Below are 20,976 nucleotides of genomic sequence, written 5' to 3' on the forward strand. Positions count from 1 at the left end.
ACACTCATGAGTTTAACAGTTTCAAAAACATTTCATGTACTTTATTTTAGTTAAACCTCATGCCAAATTTAGTATGTAAATTAAAATTGTTATACAGGTTTGACAGGTGAGAAAAATGAAGAGTTATAATTGGTCCAAGATCACATAGTTAGTGTTGGAAGTGTCCTGCCACCTTACCCTCTGCTCCCCCAAGCTTTTAAAACAAACTTGGGTACCCATTAATCATCTCCAGGCTGGCATAGGCACATACTGAGGAATGAAATAATTTGGTCTAATTTGTATCTTCTGTGCAGGTCTCATGAGAATTATCTTATGTAGCACTTGAAGAGATCTCTAACAACAAAAAGCTATCTTCCTAGATTTCCTGGGCTTGGGATCCTTGGTCTGTAAAGATACATTGTCATAAACAGGTAAGAATTGAAGTGAAAAATGGTGAATCTATAATAGAACAGAAATTGCTTTGTTAGGATTTAGTCATTTCCAGCAGATGAGATGGCATGACCTGCTGGAGATTAAGTAAACTGGAGATCATGTTGATTTAATATACTAAATTGTGCAGAACTGTTGTTTTGTTTAGCAGGTTATTTTCTTTAGAGTTTATTAACTTTAATATTTATTTTTCAATAAGCCATATTGCATACATTCAGGGTTGGACTGAGTCATTGTATATACCTAGGAAAGCTAACAATTTGGTACCTTTAAAAAAACCTAAATCCTTCGAATATTTGGTTAACATTTATTTAGTGGAGCAGAAAGAAACTGCTTTTCTATCATAAAAAAATCTACATTAAATATGCAGAACACAATGTTTTAACTTATTTGTAGTTATCTTTCATTTCATAAGTTTTCAGTTTGTAACTGAATAATAAGAAGGGTGCCTGGGTGGCTCAGTCAGTTAAGCATCTGCCTTCAGCTCAGGTCATGATCTCAGAGTCCTGGGATCAAGCCCTGCATCAGGACTCTCTGCTCATCAGGGAGTCTGCTTCTCTCTCTCCTTTTCCCTGCCACCCTCTCATGCTTGCATGCACACAATCTCTCTCTGAAATAAACAAATAAAATCTTAAGAAAAAAAATAATTGAATAAGAAGAGGCTAATATTTTCTGAGTACTCATTATTTGCTGAATACTGATTCCTTACATGATTTCTCTCATTTATGATCACAATAGTCCCGTGTGACAGGTACCACTATTATCCCCAATTTCAAATGATTAAATTAAGACCTAGGTTTTGTAACGTGCCAAAAGACACATAGCTTCTACCAAGTGGTGGAAATGGAATTTGACTGACGCTACTCTGACTTCGGAGCCCACACACTTCCTCCCTAGAACACCCTGCCTCTCTTTGTATCAGTAAGTCCCTCATGTTCACTAAGTGTAGTGGTTACATAATTAAAGGTAGAAAGTCTAGTTCAAATTATGTCTAAACACTCTTTCTGGCTCCCTTGCCCATACAACTCTTTTCAGTTTTCTTTTGTTTGCTTTGGAACCAAAGAATGTCTTGGGAGGCATATTCAAAGTTCTTCACTTTAGGTATTAAAATACATACTTCATGTCCAAAAAAACAGCATTAAGTGAGGTACTATTTGGCTTCAGAATTCTGCTGACCACAGTTGCCTATATGAATTGAGTGTCAATGTGCTGGTGTCCGGGCTGGTGGTGTCGCCTTGCATAGAAGTAGGTCAGCAGAGGAAGAGGAGTATTATTACTTCTATTGAATTATTGCTAGCTCTACTATTATTATTCTATTAATTATTATTATTATTTCTATTATTATTTAATCTACAGGGTGCTATCTAATTCAGAGGAAACAAGGTAAGCTAGAACCCACCAGAAACATGAGTTAACAGACACCATTTTAAAACACAGTAATGTTTTGGCACCCCAACAAACCTGCCTTGCTGACCTGCCCTTCATCTAGCTTGGCACAAATTTAACATATGAGAAAAAGATTCAGCTTTCTAGTCCCTAACTAGACCTTTCATTCTTCAGGCTCAATAGCTCAAGAGTTAGAGCACTGGTCTTGTAGACCTATCATTCTTCAAATGTCAATCTGAAAAGCCAACAAAGCAAATCAAGAAGCATTACTAATTTTGAATTTGTGGATTGAAGCCTCTGTATTCTATACATAGGAAGGTGACTTGATCAGTGTGTCTAGTAATCTGGTGGGTAGATTATGACTATGAGAAGAGCCCTCTGTATGCATGCACACTAAAGAGGAAGAGGGATCTTGATTGTGATTTGAAGTGAAGAGTGGCAAATGCTAATGGTGATTTGTCTATAAATTATATCAGTCATCCCCGGTTGGCCCATTACATGTCTCTATGACATTATCATTTAGTGTTGATGAATGTTATAATGAACAAGCATGTGGCAGCATTTAGAATGCAGAGAGCAGAGCACTGTCTGTTTAAACATAGACACTACAGGAAACAGTTTGCATTATATCCTGACATCTCAATCGTTACCCATCTGTTCTAGAAATTCCATTCAATTTCATAAACATTTATTGAACACCTACTACGATCAGAGCAGAGTGCTCTGCCAGATGCCTTAGTCATTTTAAATATGAGTAAGTCACAGCCCTAGCCTGTCAGGGGAATTGAAACGTGTGTAGAAATAATCACAACGCCTGACACAATAAGAAGTTTGCATGATCTCTAGAGAGTCTTGGGCATATAGAGACAGCTGGCAGCTGGGATTAGAGAAGTTTCCTCCAGGAAGTAATAGCACTGTAAGTAAGATTATTTCTGGTAAGGGAGAGGAAGAAGAACCGGTTGCAACTGAGAGTGGGCAGAACATAGAATGGTACATAAAAAAGAGTATAGATTCTAGGAAATAAAGCTTGAGAGGGAAGGCCAGGTACAAACTGGAAATCAGATGCCAAGTCTTGGCTTCTGCATTGAATTCAATCTAAGATCAAAAAATAATTTAATCTTGAATTGATGTGGATTCTGAGTGTTCTACTTTGTGAAACTGAATATTTTGGCTTTTGGGGGGATTTAAACATCATACTTGAGATGAACATAAAGTATGATGAACAAACTTCTAAACATAACACTTACTGGGGTTTTCTGGTTACAAATATTGAACTTAACATACTGAGTATTTTCCATTATCACTAAATATCCTTTACATGTTTTTGAATGACTGCAAAATATTTCAATATGTGGATGAACCTTAATTTTTAAAATTACCTATTGTTTCATATTTATATTGCTTCTATTTTTCAGTTATTGTAAGTAAAACTATAATAAAAATCCTAATGGTTAGTTTTTCTTTAATGCTTATAACATGCTAGGCACTATGTCAAATACCTTTTAAAAAATTGAGATGAAGGGCACCTGGGTGGCTCTGTGGGTTAAGCCTCTGCCTTTGGCTCAGGTCATGATCTCAGGGTTTTGGGATCAAGCCCTACATCGGGCTCTCTGCTCAGCAGGGAGCCTGCTTCCTCCTCTCTCTCTGCCTGCCTCTCTGCCTACTTGTGATCTCTCTCTGTCAAATAAATCAATAAAATCTTTTAAAAAAATTTGAGGTGAAATCCACTTAGCATAAGTAACTGTTTCAAAGGGAACAATTCAGTGATACTTAGCACATTCACAATGTTGTGCATCCACCGGCTCTGTCTAGTTCTCATGTAGTTCAAAACAGTTTCATTGCCTGAAAACAACACTGTACCCATTGAGCAGTTACTCCTAATTCCCTCCCCCAGCGCTCCTGATAGCCACAAATCTATATTCTATTGATGGACTTAACAATTCTGAATTTTTCACATAAATAGAATCTTACAGTGGGATTCTGGCTTATTCTATTTGGCATAATGTTGTGAGATTCATCCATGTTGTAGCTTGTATTAGTACCTCATTCCTTTTAATGGCTAAATAATATTCTGTTGTATGTAGCTACAGTGATTTGTTTATTCATTCATCTGCTGATGGACTTTGGGCTTTTTCCCAGCTTCTGGCTATTGGAAACTGCTATCATGAACTCACATGTATTTGTGTTTGTTTGTGTATTTGTTTTGAGTTCTCTTGGGTATATACTTCACAGAATTGTTGGTTCATATTGGGTCATATGGTAATTCTACAAATAACTTTTTAAGGAAACTCCCAACTACTTCCCCTGGAAGCTGGGACATTTTACATCCCTGCAAGTGATGTATTAGTGTTCCAGTTTCTCCATATCCTTGATTATACCAGCTATTCTCTCTCTCTGTCTCTCTGTCTCTCTCGCTCGCTCTCTTTCTCTTAGGCTGTTGCCACCCTAGTGGGCATGAAGTGGTATCTTGTTTGGTTTGCCTTTCCCTAGTGACTAATGATGCTGAACATCTTTTCATGTAATTGTTGGCCATTTGTATATATTCTCTGGAGAAGTATCTATTTAAGTCCCTTGCCAATTTTGTAATTAGGTTTTTATCTGTGTTTTATTATAGTTACAACTCTTATAACTCTGAGTTATAGTTTTTTATATGTTCTGGATGCTAGATCTTACCAGCTATATGGTTTCCAAATATTTTCTTAATTCTGTAGATTGTCTTTTCATTTTCTTTTTTTTTTATTTAAGATTTTATTTATTTATTTGACAGAGATCACAAGTAGGTAGAGAGGCAGGCAGGGCCTGGGGTGGGAGGATCCCTGCTCCCAGAGAGTCTGATGCGGGGCTCAATCCCAGGACCATGAGATCATGACCTGAGCCCAAGGCAAAGGCTTAACCTGCTGAGCCACCCAAGCACCCCCTCACTTTCTTTATAATGTTCTTTAGTGCGAAAGTTTTTAATTTAGACAAAGTCCAATCTTTTTTCTTTTATTGCTCACTTATACTTTTGGTGTCATATCTAAGAATCCATAGCCAAACCCAAAGTAATAAAGATTTATTCCCATCATTTTTTTCTAATAATTTTATAGTTTCAGCTCTTATGTATTTTTTAAAGATTTATTTATTTATTTTAGAGAGAATAAGTGTGCACAAGTGGGGGGATGGGGAGGGGCAAGAAATATTTCAACGTTGTGTTTTGCCATTGAATATGATGCTGTGAGTTTTTCATATATGGTCTTTATCATGTTGAGAATGTTCTCTTCTATTCCTAGTTTTATGAGAGTTTTTATCATGAAATTTTGTCAAATGCTTTTTGACAAATGCTTTTTTCTGTGAGAATCAAGATCATAGTTTTTTCCTTCCTTCTTTTGCCAAATGCTTTTTTCTGTGAGAATTGAGATCACATAGTTTTTTTTCCTTCCTTCTGTTACTGTGATGTATTATATTGGTTGAACTACTCTGTGCCAAACCCTTGTAAATGAATTGTCACATTTAATACTCATAATTACCTATGAGAGGTGGGTATTCTCACTAGGAGCTTCTTTCCCTATTTTCTTTCCTCCTGCTATCTTCTTTTCTGAACCCTCTGAGAAACCAGTGACCTGCTTAATGTCACTATAGAGTACACTGCATTTTCTCACGTTTTATATAAATGGAATGATTCAGTATGTACATTTCTGTTTAATTCATAATTTCTTTAACTCATTATAATTATTTTCAGATTTGTCTATGTTATTGAACGTATCAATAGTTAATTCCATTTTCTTGCTGCGTCGTAGTCTATTGTGTGGATATGCCACAATTTGTTTACAATTCATGTGTTGAAAGACATTTAGATATTTTCAGTTTTTTGGTGATTGCAAATAAAGCTGCTCCCTCCCCAAAATGTGTACAGGTCCTTGTGAATGTGTGCCTTCATATCTTTTGGATAATACCTAGGAATAAAATTGTTACATCATGTGGTAAGTGTGTTTCTATAAGAAACTGAAAAGAAAGGAAGGGAGGGAGGAAGGGGAGGAAGAAGGAAAGGGTGAAGGGAGGAGAGGGAGAAAAGGGGGAAGGAAGGAAAGGAAGGAAGGTAGAGAGAAGGAAAAGAAAAGAAAAGAAGGGAAGAGAAAAGAAAACTGCCAAGAAAGAGAAAGAAAGGAACGACCAAGTTGGTTTGCAAAGTAGCTATGCCATTATGCACTCCCACCAGCAGTTGTTGAGGGTTCCACTTGGTCTGCATGCTTGCCAGTGCTTGTTATGGTCAGTCCTTTTAATTTTAGCCATTCCAGTAGGGTGTTTGGCATCTTGTGGGCTTTGTTTTCGTTTTCTGATGGTTAATGGAATGTCGAAGCATTTTTTCATATGCTTATTTATTTACCACCTGTATATCCTCTTTGATGAAGTATCTGTTCAGAAATTTTTACCAATTTTTAATGTAGTTGCTGTGATGAAGTTTTAGGGCATTTGAAAGTATATTCTGTATATAGATCCTTTTCAGGTATGTGCTTTATAAATACCTTACCCACTAGGTAACTTGCTTATTTATTCTCTTAATCTATATATCTTTTGTGAATGAAGACTTCAAGGTTGATAATGTCAGATTTGTTGGCTTTTAAAATTTTATGTATCATGCCTGAGAAACCCTTGTCTAATCCAAGATGACAGACACTTTCTTTTATGTCTTCTAAAAGTTTTAGAGTTTGCGATGTTACATTTAAGCTTATGATCCATGTTTAATTATTTTTTTTTATGTGGTGCAAATTATGGATTGAGGTCTGTTTCTTTTCTATGTGGATAGTCAGTTGTTCAGTACCATTTGTTGAAAGCAGTACTTTCTCCACCGGATTGTCTTTGCAGCACTGTTGAAAATCAGTTGCTCAAATACGTGTGGGCCTCTTTCTAGATTCTGTATGTTCATTTGACTTATTAGCCTAGTTTTTTTTTTTTAAGATTTTATTTATTTATTTGACAGAGAGAAATCACAAGGAGATGGAGAGACAGGCAGAGAGAGAGAGAGAGAGGGAAGCAGGCTCCCTGCCGAGCAGAGAGCCCGATGCGGGACTCGATCCCAGGACCCTGAGATCATGACCTGAGCCGAAGGCAGTGGCTTAACCCACTGAGCCACCCAGGCGCCCTATTAGCCTAGTTTTATGTCGATATCATAGTGTCTTAATTATTGTACATTTATAATAAGTCTTGAAATCAGATATTTTAAGTCCTGTAACATTTTTTTTTCAAGATTTCTTTGGCTGTTCTTGTTTTTTGCATTTCATACAAATTTTAAAATTGGCTTGTCAATTTTTACCAAAACAAGCTGCTGGGATTTTGGTGAAGATTGCATTGACTCTATAGATAAGTTTGGGGAGAATTGACATTTTTACCATATTAAGTCTACTGACCCATGAAAAAGAATATAAGTATTTATTTAGATCTTTAATTTCTCTCTGCAATATTTTGTATTTTTCAATGTGCAGATTATTCACATTCATTTTTCAGATTTATCCTTAAGTATTTCATATTGATTGATGCTATTATAAATATTTTAAATTTTAATTTACAATATTTTATTACTATCATATAGAAATGTAACTGATTTCTGTATATTGACCTCATATCCTATAATGTTGCTAAATCCATTTGCTAGTTTTAGCAGACTTTTTTGGTCAATTCCATTGGAATTTTGTATAAATGATCATTTGGCTTCAGACAGTTTTACTTCTTCCTTTCCTATTGGGATGCCTTTTGTTTTTTTATCCCTGTCCAGTTGTACTGGCCAGAACCTCCAGTTGAATATTGAATTCAGTAATGTTGAATAGAAATGGTGAGAATGGCCATCCTTTCCTTATTCCTGGTCTTAGTGGGAAAATATTGTCTTTCACCATTAAGTATATTACTTATGTATTGTTGTGTGTGTGTGTATGTGTGGTGGTGTTTTTTAATTTAAAACTTGTATTTTTTTATTCATTTATTTATTTGTTTGAGAGGGGGGAGGGGCAGAGAGAAGAGGGAGATAGAGAGTCTTAAACAGACTCTGTGCTGAGCACAGAGCCTGACATGGGTTTGCATCTCACCATCTTGATCATGACCTGATCAAGAGTCAGATGCTTAACACACTGAGCCACCCAAGTGCTCCACTTGTATGTTTTTCATACAACTTTTATAGGGTCAGGAAGTACATTTCTCTTCCACTTGCTGAAAGGAATGGATGTTAGATTTTTGTCAAATTCTTCTTCTATGTCTATTTAAATGATCATACAGTTTTGTTTTGTTCTTTAGTTAATATGGTGAATTATATCAGTTTTTGTGTAAGTCAACCTTGCATGCCTGGCATAAATCGCACTTGGTTGTGGTGTATATTTGTTTTTATATTTTGTTGGATTTTATTTCTTAAAAATTATAAATCTTATATCTTTGTTCATGAGGGATATTGGTCTATAGTTTGCTTTTTTGTGATGTATTTACCTAGTTTTGTTGTCAGAGTAATGCTGACCTCATCGAGTTAAATGGGAATTATTCCATCCTCTTCAATTTTTTAAAAATATTACATAGAATTAAAATTTTTTCTTCCTTAAGGTTCTGGTAGAATTCATCAGTGTTTCCACATGGACTGGTCTTCTTTATGGTAGGTTAATTAAAAATTCAGTGTCTTCAGTATATAATAGGGCTAGTTAGGTTATGTATTTCTTCTCGTTAGAGTTCTGTTAATCTTTATCTTTCCAGAAGTTGTTCATTTCCTTTAAGTTTTCAAATTCATTGACATAAGGTTTGTCATTATATTCCTTTATTATGCTTTTAATACCTGTAGACCTTATAATATAGCTTTCCATAGAATTCCTGCATTCCTGATATTTGTGATTAATGTCTTCTTTCTCTTTTTTCCTGATTGCCCTGGCTAGAAGTTTATCAACTTTATTGACATTCTCAAAAAATCAACATTTGATTCTATTGCTCTTCTCTCTGGTTTTTCTATTTTTTATTTCATTGATTTTTTAAAATTTTTTATTTTTTTATAAACATATATTTTTATCCCCAGGGGTATAGTTCTGTTAATTGCCAGATTTACACACTTCACAGCACTCACCATAGCACATACCCTCCCCAATGTCCATAACCCCACCCCCCTTCTCCCAACCCCCTTCCCCCCAGCAACCCTCAGTTTGTTTTGTGAGATTAAGAGTCACTTATGGTTTGTCTCCTTCCCAATCCCATCTTGTTTCATTTATTCTTCTCCTACCCCCTTAACACCCCATGGTGCATCTCCACTTCCTCATATCAGGGAGATCATATGATAGGTGTCTTTCTCTGCTTGACTTATTTCGCTAAGCATGATACGCTCTAGTTCCATCCATGTTGTCGCAAATGGCAAGATTTCATTTCTTCTGATGGCTGCATAGTATTCCATTGTGTATATTATGGGTTATTTAGAAATACATTATTTAGTTTTCAAATATTTGGGCATTTTGCATAATTTTTCCATTTTAGTTTCTAACTTAATTGCTGTGGTTAGAGTACTTATTTTGTATGACTTGAATTATTTGAAGTTGATTAACTTGTTCTATGGCCCAGATTAGTAAATGTTCTGTGTGTACTTGAAAAGAATGTGTATTCTGCTGTTGGGTAGAGTGTCCTATGAATTAGGTCAAGCTGGTTGACAGTATTGCTTAATTCAACTATATATTTGCTGATTTTCTGCTTTGTTCAATAACCTCTTATTTTGCAATAGATAATCCATTCAATGCTATTTTATATATTTTCACTTCACTTCAGACATTGTAGCTTACATTTCTAGGAATTCTGTGTGGGTCTTTTATTCTATGTCTCTCAGTTTTTGAACGTATGGAATATATAATAACTATTTTCACACTTTTTTTTTGAAGAAGGTAAAGGAAGTTTCCCTGAGACCTAAAGAATGAGTAAACATTTGCCATGTGAGGGAGGTAGAAGAACAGTAGAACGCAGCCAAAAAAAAAAGTCAGTTTCCAGGTAGAATAAATAGCATGTATAAAGACCAGCAAGTAGGAAGGAGTTTGGAATTTTCAAGAAATATGAGAAGGTCAGAAGGAATGTCAGGAATGGGTTAGAATTATGAAGAGAAGAAAATAGAAAGGTAGTTGTGAAGAATGAAGGCAGCAGATGATACAAAGCCTTCTAAGCAGGTGCTCAGTCAGCATTTGACTACATTATGCTGCCCCCAAACCACAGTGGCTCACAATAATAAAAGGTTATTCCTGCTTATGTCACATATTCATAGAAAGGTAACTATGACCCTGTCCACATCTTCATTCAGGACTGAAGGAATAACTCCTAACTGGAACATACCAATCTCACCTTGGTGAGCTGACATATAGCTTCCAAATTATCTGTCTGAAACTGACATATTCACTTCTACTCACACTGCATTGGACAAAGCAAGTTTCAGAGCTGAGCCTGATGTTAGTAAGATGGGAGGAATAGCAAATATTTGGTAACAATAATACAATCTACTTAAGAATGCTAAGGATTTTAATCTTCAGCTGAAAAACAATGAAAAATCAGCTTCAGGTGAATGTTAAGCTCAAGAGTTATCACTTTATTAAGATTAGTCTTTATTTTTAGAAAAAATGAAAAGTCATTTGGAGTCAAAGTCAGAGAAATAATTTGGATGATCATAGTAAGTAACTTTGCATCAAAAAATAGGATAAAACATTTTATAAAAGTAAAACTGATTTTTCTGTGAGATTTATAGAAAACTATGATAACATAATTTTAATCATTTTAACTGCCCTGCATACCTATCTTAAAAAGAGTGACAATTACTTGCATATGTAGCTTCTGATATTTGTTTTTAAAAAGTCACTAATAGTATCTTGAAGACTTTATTCTGATGATTGTTTTACAGAGTTAGAGGACAGTATAAACTGGAATTTTACACTGCAATTACAAAGAATGTTATTTAATCATTTTTGCTATATAAACAATGGTGGATTTGAGAGTGTGAGTGTTTTTATCTTAGTGCCTCAGGGGAAGCAGCAAATAAGCACCAGGAGAGCTGAGCCAACCCTCAGACACAGGTAGATGTGATTCTTTGAAACCAGAATTCTAGGGTTTGAAAGAACACCCTTAATGGGGATAGAGTCTGTGTCAGTGAAATCAGAGAAAAAGGCAATCCAAATCTGATATTATTTCTCTTTAAGGAAACAGGTCTTACATTTCAGTGACCATCTGTTTGCCAGGTGCATGGCCATGTTCTAGCAGAGGAAATTGCATGAGAGGCAGGAGGAATCCGTCTACAACTCCAAACTAGGTCCAGTGTCCATAATACTATTTATATCTCTACTATAGTACATGCCAGATAATTTAAGTGATATGTGATACTTCCCCATAGACCATAAATTCCTTAAGGGCAGGAACAATGTTTTATCTACCTTTGTATCTACCATCCTAGCATAGTCAATCAAACAGATACAAGAAGAGAAGGCCATTGATCTAGCCATTTATTCCTCTGAACAAGCTTGGCAGTGACTCCATTAGAAGTGAGAGACTCTTTTGGTAATGTCCGGGAAGAGCTCCAGACTGCTGCTCAGCATGAAGAAGGCAGCAAGCCAGGATGCATGCTGGCAGGAAGCTATGTCCAGAGATACACCTGAGAGGAGGTCCTGCCAGAGGAATGGCCAGCAGAACCCCCAGGAGAGACCCACAGATGACAGCAGGAGAGCCTGAACCAGAACTGAGAGAATGTTGAAAACCTTGAAAGAAAGCCATCAGAGTCTATTATTGCTCTTTGCTTGATATTAGATGTTTCTTTCACACCTTATGACTAGTATGTTTGCAAGGAGAGGAGCCCTGAGCCCTCTAGAAACTTGGATCCTGGGCATTAGAACCAAGAAAATGATGACCCTCTCTCCAGTTGATCCTGAGCATATCAGACTCTGAGCTTCTCATTGGGGGCACAATATCTTACTCATAGTCATCTCCCACATGAAGTGACAGGAGCAAAGTCCATATACCACAAGTACATATGGAGTGGGACCTCACATAATATCTTGTATAATTTTAAGGCCATGCCCTGATTAATTCACATATATATATTCAATATTAACTCTATTAATGACATATCTTCCATCTGTTTCATAAAAGGAAAAGAAAACTGATCAGTTATGTTTGGATTTTGAAGGAACAAGGGTTTTGTTCATTTTTAGAGCCTGGTGAATGTAGGCCTTCAAGAGCTTCACTCTTCCTCCAGGATTGGTAACCACCTAGGACTTCTGTTTCTAGTTTGTAGATTCACCATCTTCCAATTCTGGACTGTGACTCAGACCATCAGGCAGGTCATTTTTTATATTAATACATGTTAGACAAACTGATTCTATAGACAAATAAACATGAGAAATCTGAGTTAAAGCTAAACAAGTATCTTTGCTGTGGGCCTCCTTAGAATTTCTAATATGTTAGTGTACTCTGGAGATGGATACACAGCATTTCCCAACTCATGTGACCTCAGAACCCCTCCCTTGCATATATCTCCTAGAATTAATGTATTGCACAGGCCACTTTGGGATTTCCTAGAAAGTGAGAGCCAGGAGCATCAAGTCATACACTCTCATATGAGCCTAGCTCTGCCACTGGGAATGATTCAGGCACTTGTGAACTGGGGCCACGGAACAGAACCAGCATCATTATCATAGATGATGTTGGATAAATCACTGCACCTTTCTGGGGTTCAGTTCCTATGTTTGAAACATAAAGAAGTTAGATCCCTCTGGACAGTATCTAAAGTCAAATCTATTGTATAGTTCTGTGATACTCCGTCGTGAACTTTGGTAGGAAGACATTTAAATGTCAAGGACAACACATAAGAAAATTTAGGCTTCCTTATTGCTGTAGCAATTTCTGTGTTACTCCCAAGTAGACAGGTTGGGGTTTTGCTCCATCTTGCTGATATCAATAAGTCCCCTTATAATTAGCTCTGTCCTATTGTTCCAGCCTTCTCTCTAACCATCCAGTCCCCCAACCCCCTCCCCATGCTACAGCAACCTATTCATCCTTCTCTTCTTGAAAGACCTTTTCTTTCTCTTCGGCCCCTGATAACCCCTACTTATCCTTCCAAATGTCACATAATTTATAAACTCTACCCTGACTTCCCTAGGAAGAGTCACAGTGCCCTAAACATCATGTTTTGAGCATTTTCATGGTATATACCAATTGTATGTTATATATATTATCCCTGCTCAGACAGTGGTAGACCTTTGATCAATGTTTGTTGAATTGAATATTGACAAGAATTTCTGGCTTCCCAGTTCAATGAACAAAGGATGTTTCTCTTCCCATAGTGTCTGATACCACGACCCCACTTTACAACTGAAAGACTAGTACCTGAGCATCTATAGTTCAGTGCCACATTTTAATAAAGGAACAGCCACAAGGGCAATTTGTTACATTCCAGTCTGGAATTTGCATATTGAGTCAATGAGCAAAAAATCTAAAAATGGCAGGAGTTAAGTGTCCTGAGTATACAGTGGCAGAGCAGGACTAATATCCTATTTTATTAGCCGTAGTTATAGCTTCCTGATACTGTTAGAACCACCTTAATTCCTGCCTGTTTTCAAACATTGTTTTCTATCCTTTTCAGTGATCCTATGAACTCCTGATAAACTTAAGCTAGACCAGAACCTGATTTTGTTGATACCAAAGAACCCTAACTGATGCAAGGAGACAGAAGGAGGTCAAGTGGGGCAGTCACTATTAGAATAATGAGGGTTCTGGATTTACATATGAAACTAAATATTCAAATCTATGAGAGGTGGAGAGATAACCATTTTTTTTTTCAAAAGCATAGAGAGACTATAGTGATTAATAAAATTGTCATTATGTATTTTTTAAATTAATGGATACTGAAGAGTTCAACTGCAATTCTCTGAAGATTTGTAAAAATTTTTGACATTAAAAAGAAATTCTTGCATTGAGATCGAAAAAGGTTTTATGCAACACCAAAAATATGATCTATACATCATAGATGGAAAAAGCAACAAATTGGAATTTACCAAAATTAAAACTTTTTTCTCTGTAAAGGATACTTTCAATAAAGTGAAAAAAGCTACAGACTGGGAGGAAAATATTTACTCATCACATATCTAACAAAAGTCTTGTATCCAAAATATAGAAGGAACCCTCAAAACTGAACAGTAAGAAAACAACAATCCAATAAAAAAAATAGACAAAAAATCTAAACAGATATTTCACCAAAGTAGACCTAGAGAAGGCACATAAACACATGGAAGTGTGCTCAATTATTGTTACCCATGGGGAAATACAAATTAAAACCACAATGAGATACACTATACTCCAATCAGAAAGGCTAAAGTATAAAGAAACTGACATTGCCAAGCCCTAACAAGGATGGAAAGCAAACGGATTTCTCATATATAGTTGGAGGAAGTGCAAAATTGTGCAGCTATCTTGGAAAATAGTCTGGCAGTTTCTTACAATGTTAAACATGCAATTAGCAAGTAATCCAGTAGTCCTTACTTCAAGGCACTTACCTACAGGAAATGAAAACTTATGTTCACATAAAAACCCATATGTGAATGTTTATAATTAGCTTTTTTCATAGCTGATTAAAACTAAAAACAACCCAAATTTCCATCAACAGGTGAACAGAAAATCAAATTGTGATATGTACAAGTAATAGAATACTACTTAGCAATGATGAGATAGGAAATACTCATACATGGAACAACATGGATGAATCTCACATGCATTTTGCTAAGTGAAAGAGTCCAGAACGAAAAGGCTACATACTGCGTGATTCCCTTTAAGTGAGATTCTAGAAGAGGCAAAACTATACAGACAGAAAACAAATCAGTTGTTGCCATGGGGAGTTAACTGCAAAGGGAATTTTGGGAAGTGATGGAACTCTATTGTGATGAAATCTCTATTGTGTTGGATCATCCGCGACTCTGTACATTATTAAACACCCGTAAAACTGTACACCACAAAGAGTACATTTTATTACATGAAACTTAAAAAATAAGTTTATAAAAAAGATCCTTGTTTATGAAGCCTTGTGCATTTTTGGAGGTTGAGGAAGATGCATCTTTGTCAAAATAGTAAAAATTATGAAAAACAAGTTAGGATATTTAGATTATGTTAATTTTTATATAATTATAAATGAATAAAAATACACAGTACAGAATTCACAAAACTTAGACTTTTTGTATACCATAATTAAAATACTACCACTTTTACAGAGTTCCCAGGATTTTTTTTAAGCCCTGAAAGAACACATGGTTTGTTGAGTTTCATTCTCATTGTTGATCAAAAAAGCCCTATGTTCTTCCCTGTGGTTCACAAACAGAATCTTTAACCATGTAGAATTCAAGATAAAATGTTTGAAATTTTGTTTACTTTATCTTTTCACTTTTTTTTTCTTGTAAAGGTTTTTCAAATCAAAGAACAAATCTGCAGCTTGTATCAGTTGAAAGGGTCATTTATTGGGGCTTCACAGAAATGCGGCTGTTGCACTGTATTTGGAATGAAAGTGTTTCTTCATGGTAAAAGTTTATCGATCAGAGCACCACATCTCCAATGATTTTATGAGAACAAAGTTATTGCTTTAAAACAGAGTTAAAATCAATTTATTCAAATATGGACATGCTACTGAGCACTCGAGGGTAAATTAAAACTTTGACTCCTTTTGCATTTGTGAACAAATGTTATGTTTTTAAATTAATGAAAGAAAAACTACTTCTTTAATGTGACATGAACTCTCCTGGTAAAATCTGTAGATGAAATTGAAGCAATGAAATGTTTTCCAAATTAGTAAGCCATTTTGTTAATGAGAATGTGCATTAGGAATGCAGTTCCTGCTCAGGGTCAACTAATACACTGAAGCTTTCCAAATGTATTTCATCTCGGTCCTTGAATGCCTCACAGAGCCAGCATGATATATATTCTCTAGTGTCTTAGGCTTCACGTGCTACTGGAGTTAGAGCAGTGTTTACTGTTTTAGCATATATAACATCCCTTCTAACTACACCAATTTCAGTCCCAAGGGAAACAGCGCTGCTGTGTCTAAACTGAAAACCAAATTATTCTATAAGATAAGCTCATGAATTTTAGAAAAAAAAAATTTTTAGAAAAAAAAACCAGATTTTCTACTTTTATCAAGAGAACAAAGTAGAGAGCTTTGAAAACTACACTGATTTTTTTTCACGTTCCTTAGATATTTTTTGACTTGGATGTATAAAGTGGTTTCCCAAAAGCTCAAATTTGGGACTAAACCTAGAAACCTGCCTGGCTAAGGGTTTAAGGACCATAAGGCAAGAGGGGATAATAATCTAGAGTTTGTCCCAACATCTGAGAACCCAAGGAAGGACCCTAAGGAGGCAGTGAGTTATACTTAAACAACAATCCAAATCAGTGGAATAGATAGCATGACACAAGGGAGTAAGAACTTCATCGCAGTTCTTCTATACTCTCCAAAATACCAAGACAATTGTATGTCTTCAGTAAATGCTTGTTGACATGAGTCTGTACAACCCATTCCTCATATATTCTGTGCTTTTAGAGAGAAGCATAATGGCTAACATTCATTGCATACTTATTCTATGGTAGGCACTTGTGGTGCTTTGTAGGCATTTTCTTATTTAATACTCACATCAACATCAGAGAAATGAATGCTGTTGTTACCCCCTTTAACAGATAAGAAAATTTGCCCTGGGTGATTAAATAATATGCCCCCAACATCAAAACATTGGTATGTGTGACCGACTAGTATGAAAATCCCAGAAATCCAGACCCTATACCTGGATTATGACCAGCCTAAATGAAAAGAAGTCTATAAATTAAACAAGGGAGGAGGAGAAGATGACGACATTGATTTTAGTGAAGGAAAGAATGTGAGAGAAACAAGGGCTGAAACTGAAATATGACAAAGCCTTTTCTTTCAAGCTAAGCCATTTATGTGTCTACATTGCAACTTGGTTTAAGGAAACAGTCATGACAGCCATTCCTCAGTGGCCATTTCTGAGCAGAAGTCATTCATTGTCCTCTGATCTTTTCAACTTTTCTCATTAAGATGTGATGGATAGCCCTCCCTGAGCCAAACAAGCAAAACTAAGGTAATGTGCCACAGCTGATCCAAGAAAACATTTCCTTGACCTTGAGCCTCTCGCTGTCCTAGTACTAGTTGCAGTAGGTCTGCTTGCTGGTTACCCAGGACTGAGGAAACACTTGCCAGCATATCCAGTGTGGCACCATCAGAAAACAAACCGCTGATGGGAAAGGAGGGCCAGTGTTCACTGTCCCCCAGGCAGCAGCTGTTGGGAGCTCTCATCTCCACACCTCTCCCTTGAAGCTTCCTGGTATCCCCAGCCTGAGAGATTTTGTCCTGATGTCAGGCTGTGTTGGACACTTCATCCTCAGATTACTCAGGGACTAAAGAGAGAACACCTAACTTCAAATCTGCTTGTAAGGTAGATGATACAGAAAGTGAACCCAGGCACAGATTTATACACAGGCTAAGGAAAACTGAATGGTCCTCATGCCTACAAGTGTCTCCATGACTTCTTTCAACTCAGAGAAGACAGAGAAGCCACAAAAAGCAAAGAAGCAATGAACATCGTCCCCCTGCAGCCCCTGGTGCTAGATCACTTCAGGACAGGCTCACAAGCTCTGTGTTCTCTAAACAAGTGGTTCCTAGACTTCTGATTTCATGGACTGGCAAAATGGCTAACAATATTGGAGGACTAATCTAATACCAACTATTTCTTCTGCTTAGTATGGACATTAAAACAAGCAAATCGAAAATGCCTATCTACTGTTTGCCTGCATATCATAAAAGAAGGATGCTTTAATACCAAAAAGGAATTAAGCTAAAGGATATCTTAATACCAAAGTGTTATAAAATCAAAGAACAAGCTCAGCGCAAGAGGCAGTCATTCTTGTCCTACATGTATAAACATTACATTTTCTCTATTTTCTGAGTTTCATCACAAACCCATGCTATATGTAGCCAAGATCTTGGAAACCAATGCTCTATATCTCTAAACCATTTAGATCTGCCACTCTTTAAGAATCATGGGAGATAACAAAAAAATTCCATCTTGAAGGAATGTATAGGATAACTGCATTTCAAGTGGAATAGGGCTATCTGTGCAGTGGCCTAGTTCTCTCTCCCTAGCACAAAGAGCCTAATAGAACTGGGTATGAGGTCAAGCACCCCGCTCACATACTTGCTGTGTGAACTTCGGCATGTAATATAACTTCCTTGAACCTCAGTTTCATCATCTGCAAAACAGAGTGAATAATCCCTAAAAGGAAATGAGGGAACCATGCTTGGCTCCTTGTGAGCTTCCCCACCGTCTGCTGCAGGGTGGCGCTCCTGCTTGCTGTGACTCATCCACCCTAATACATCTCAAGACTTGGACTTACTAGGTCTTAATAGGTATTTGGGGAATGAACAAGGGAGTGAACCAATAATACAGAAAGACGGAGAACCCCATACTCTTCAGGCAAGTACCTATGGGAGCCATTCTCCTCCTTCCTGAAATATGTCCCCAGAATATTCATATTTTTCTATGATAGCACATAAAGAGGAGAATTTGTTTCCTTTTCAGCCTTCATGGAGTGAGTCCTCCAGCCATTCTCGTTTCCTTACAGGTGTCTGCTCTGTCTCCCTAGTAGCGGACTGATCTTAATAATTGTTTGACCTTCATATGGACTAATCATTTTTCTCCACCCCCTCATGTCTTACTCTGATTCTGACTCAGCTGAGATTCTGTGGTCCCCCACTATGATGACTTGCTGGCATTACTCCACTGCTTCCTTGCCTCTCTCCCCACTGTGATTTTCACTTGGCAAAACCCTGACCCTTGTTGAGTACACCCCTCTATCAACTCTGAATAGTCATCTTCACAAATGAATGTGTCTGCCAAACACATCCAATCTTTGTTGTCTCACTTGAAACTTAAGACTTTCAACCTCAAGTGGGTCCTTGTCCTGCTTAGAGATACTGTTATACTTCCCTGGTCTAGTGCCTGTCCTGCCTCACTTCTTCTCTTCTATTTCCTGACCTCCAGACCTCCTCCTACCCCATCCTCACTCTCAGATGGAGATAACTGCTTTCTATTTCACAGAACAAGCAGAGGAAACCAGAAGAGAACATCCACATTTTCCTACTATTTCATCAGATTTTCTGAGCCAGTGTCCAGACTCTTTGTCTCCCCTGGTGCTCTGTTGGATAAATTGTCCTTCAGCCAATAGGCCAGGCTCTAGAGAAACAAAAGCTGTAGCTGCTGATGCCATGGAGGATATGATCTAATGGGAAAACATGCAAGGAAATGATAATGACCCTCATGCTTCCTGAGAGACAGATCTGAACAGCAGACAAAACCCAAAAGAAGGAGCAGTGGGTCTGCCCAGGTCAAGAATCTGCTTGATCGTGGACTTCCCAGCCTCCAGAACTGTGAGAAATAAATGTTTGTCGTGTAAGCCACCCAGCCTATGACACTTTGTTACAGCGGTCTGCACTGACTAAGACAACATCAGAATGTTTAATTTATGGAAACAAAAGGAGCAGAAAGTTCTCTGAGTTCAAGGGTTGAGACTTGGGCTCTCACTTCAGTGACAGCTTTCTTGGCTGGTGTGAGGTTCTGTGAATGGCCAGGAAACATACTCGAACTCCTTGTTCGCAGGTACTGCATGATCATCAGAAACATTTCTGATGGGCCCTTTTAAAGTCTTACAAGATCTTTGAATAAAATGTTGGCAGATTTCTGTCCTCTCCATTGATAAGAAAATGACAGCAAAGTGTGTTGTATGGATGGCTCCTGTACCCCATCAACATCTGGCTTTAAGTCTGACTTGATACCACTTTGTTTTCCCCCAGCAAGAACTCTGATACTCTCATCGTCAGGAACAACAGTCAATCTTTATTAATTAGCCCTTATTCTCTCTGAAAAAAATTCCTTCAGTCACTTTCTAGAGTCTTGCTCATCACACTTGCTCATTTTAATGGCTTCATACCTTTGCTCTCCAGTTATCTGTTTGTACTTCAACTGGGGGTTGGTCTTAAGTCACCAGCTAGTGACAACACTCACAGACATACTTCTTTCTTTTTTATTTTTTAAAAGATTTTTATTTACTTATTTGACAGATAGAGAAAACAAGTAGGCAGAGAGGCAGGCAGAGAGACAGGAAAGGAAGCAGGCTCCCTGCTGAGCAGAGAACCCAATGCAGGCTCCATCCCAGGACCCTGGGATCATGACCTGAGCCGAAAGCAGAGGCTTTAACCCACTGAGCCACCTAGGCGCCCCCAGACATACTTCTTTCTTTACCCTCAGAAAACTAGACGTCCTTTGCTTCATTTCTGCATAGAAGATAGCAACTGGGGATTTTGATCCAACCTCAACCCAAATCCATTCTTCAAGATTGTCAAGGATAAAACTGGCTATAGCTGAGTCAGAAACTAGTTTATCCTTCTCACCTAAAGTTAACACACTGCAAAGAGATAATAGGATATGATTCTTAAACAATGATTCATATCTTCCTATGAGGAAGAACTCATAATAATTCATATCAATTAAGTATTTATGCCACATGCTGATTGAATTGTTTTATATACATATTAACCCATTTAGCTCTCATAGCACCCTATGAAGTAAGTGTTATTATTAACATCCCATTTTACAGATGAGTCTAAGCAAGGCTAAGTATATAATTAGTAAATGGCAGACCTGGGTTCGCATGGTGACTATATGGCTTTAGAGCTAATGGCTTTAGAGTGTAGCAGGCTACACTGTCTCTCTACCTGCTCCTGGGTGTGTGTTTCTACATACGTGCCTTCTCTAACGTTCGTCATACTTTCATTATGGCTCAGTTTCTATCTTCCTCTAGACTCTGAGCTCCATGAGAACAGGGCCCTGTGTGCGTTTCTTATTCCTGTTCCTTATAACTAGCACCACATCTGGCATAGAGTAAGTGCTCTGTAAATATTTGTTGAGTGGAAATGAAAATGGCTCCTTTGCCAAATTCCGAGCAAATGAGTGAAAAATAGTTGCTAGGTTCAGAATTGAGCCATTCACTGAGGCTGCATCAGGATTTCTCTCCTGCCATCTCTAAGGCTCCCTGGTGAAGAGCATGGCCGTGTTCATCACCGTTATTTCCACAGAAGCTACTTGAGAACAAGTCCCAAAGGCC

The 20,976-nt window shown here is 37.3% G+C and overlaps 1 long non-coding RNA gene across 2 annotated transcripts in view; it reads left to right on the plus strand.

The window, feature by feature from the left end:
- The first annotated feature begins 305 nt into the window (after positions 1-305).
- LOC116574461 overlaps positions 306-20,976 on the plus strand; it is a 44,987-nt gene continuing 24,316 nt past the window's right edge. For both annotated transcript variants that reach the window (XR_004279324.1, XR_004279325.1), the window contains exons 1-2: positions 306-410; positions 1,786-1,812. This is a non-coding gene — a long non-coding RNA (uncharacterized LOC116574461). The remainder of the gene's footprint in view (positions 411-1,785; positions 1,813-20,976) is intronic.

This window comes from Mustela erminea, chromosome 15, assembly GCF_009829155.1.
Source record: "Mustela erminea isolate mMusErm1 chromosome 15, mMusErm1.Pri, whole genome shotgun sequence".
Lineage (NCBI taxonomy): Eukaryota > Metazoa > Chordata > Mammalia > Carnivora > Mustelidae > Mustela > Mustela erminea.